Source organism: Erinaceus europaeus, chromosome 7, assembly GCF_950295315.1.
Source record: "Erinaceus europaeus chromosome 7, mEriEur2.1, whole genome shotgun sequence".
NCBI classification, from domain to species: Eukaryota; Metazoa; Chordata; class Mammalia; order Eulipotyphla; family Erinaceidae; genus Erinaceus; species Erinaceus europaeus.
In genome coordinates, this window is record NC_080168.1 from 65335557 (window position 1) to 65337191 (window position 1635).

Below are 1635 nucleotides of genomic sequence, written 5' to 3' on the forward strand. Positions count from 1 at the left end.
CTAGTGTCCAGTACATGTCCTGGTGACAAGACAGGTCAGGAGGACCATTAGGGAAGAGAGAGGAAGTCTGCATCTGCCTACAGTGGTGATGCTGGGCTGTGTCTCCAAAGATTCCCTCCTCCCCAGCCTGGTCTAGTATGTTCAGATAGCCTGTCTCATTCTCCACTTTTGTCCTTTCTGGCCAGCCTTGCCTTGCTCATCACAGTGAGGATGGCCTTTCCAAGTCATAGCATGGTCTTATTCTTTGGAAGCCTGTGGATGGCACACCCTCCAATGCCAGCTATCCAGTTGTAATCACTTTATTTTAAAGGCATTTCTTGTGATCTCAGATTTGATTCCTTCTGTGTGGTAGATAGTGGCTATTTCTTTTTTCTTTTCTTTTCTTTCTTTCTTTTTTTTGTTTTGGTGCCAGGTTTTATCTGTTACTCTTTTAAAAATCTTGTTTTTGACCAGATTCAGACTTAGAAGCTCTTAAGGAAGACAGCCTCCATCGCTTTGCTATCTGTTCATGACATTTTTCTTTGGCTTCCTTCATTTTCTTGGTCAAAAGCTTAGCATATTCTGCAGTCTTTTCCTTGTTTTCCTCTGTGTGTTGTTTCTTCAGAGCAATGTGGTGACATTTGTGTTGCAAAACACATGGAATAACAAGACGCTGGATCTTGGGTGCTTTGGTCTTAGGTTTTTTACCTTCTTTGTTTATCAGCTTTCTCACAATATACTGGCAGACATCATCTTCATTCAAAAGGTTGAAAAGTTTGTGGATTCTGCTAGTTCTTTTGGGCCTCAGGCGACTAGGCACAGTAGTATCAGTGAGTCTCTTTTTTCTCCCCCCTCCCCTTTTTTAACAATGACCAAGTTGAGAACACTGAAATTGGCATCCACGGTGCAACCGTAAACAGTCTTGTGCTTTCTTTCACCAGTCCTCCTGGGTCTGTAACAGGAATGCCCCATACTCAGCAGGAGGAGGACACAACCATGGGTCAGGACACCCTGCTTCATGGGGAAGTCCTGCTTGTGGTTCCCACCACTGATCTGGACCGCATAGCCCTTCCATTCTTCACCCAGAGCATCAGCAGCAACTTCTGTCGCCATATGCTTCTCATAGAAGGTGCTAAGCTTGCACTCATCATCCACTTCAATGAGTTTCTGGCAGCTAGTTGCTAGGAAGGAGATGTTCAGCTTCATATTGAAGCAGCCAACTGCCTCTGAAGCACCACGAAAAAGAGTGATAGTGGCTATTTCTTTTTTTTAATATTTATTTATTTATTCCCTTTTGTTGCCCTTGTTTTATTGTTGTAGTTATTATTGACATTGTCGTTGTTGGCTAATACAGAGAGAAATGGAGAGAGGAGGGGAAGACAGAGAGAAGGAGAGAAAGATAGACACCTACAGACCTGTTTCACCGCTTGTGAAGCAACTCCCCTGTAGGTGGGGATCCAAGGGCTCAAACGGGATTCTTAGCCAGTCCATGCACATTGCACCACCTGCGCCTAACCCGCTGCGCTACTGCCGACTCCCCAATAGTGGCTATTTCTATAAGACCACCAGGCTGATCTGCAAAATGCCAAAGCAAATTAAATGCTTCTGAGAATACCACAGTCCTGTCATAGCAGCAACCTGGGTCATCACAGTGCC

At 44.6% G+C, this 1635-nt stretch overlaps 1 pseudogene; it reads right to left on the reverse strand.

Annotated features, from left to right (window-relative positions):
- Positions 1-259: 259 nt before the first annotated feature.
- LOC103119616 (small ribosomal subunit protein eS6-like) lies at positions 260-1199 on the reverse strand (annotated as a pseudogene).
- Between the last annotated feature and the right edge of the window lie 436 nt (positions 1200-1635).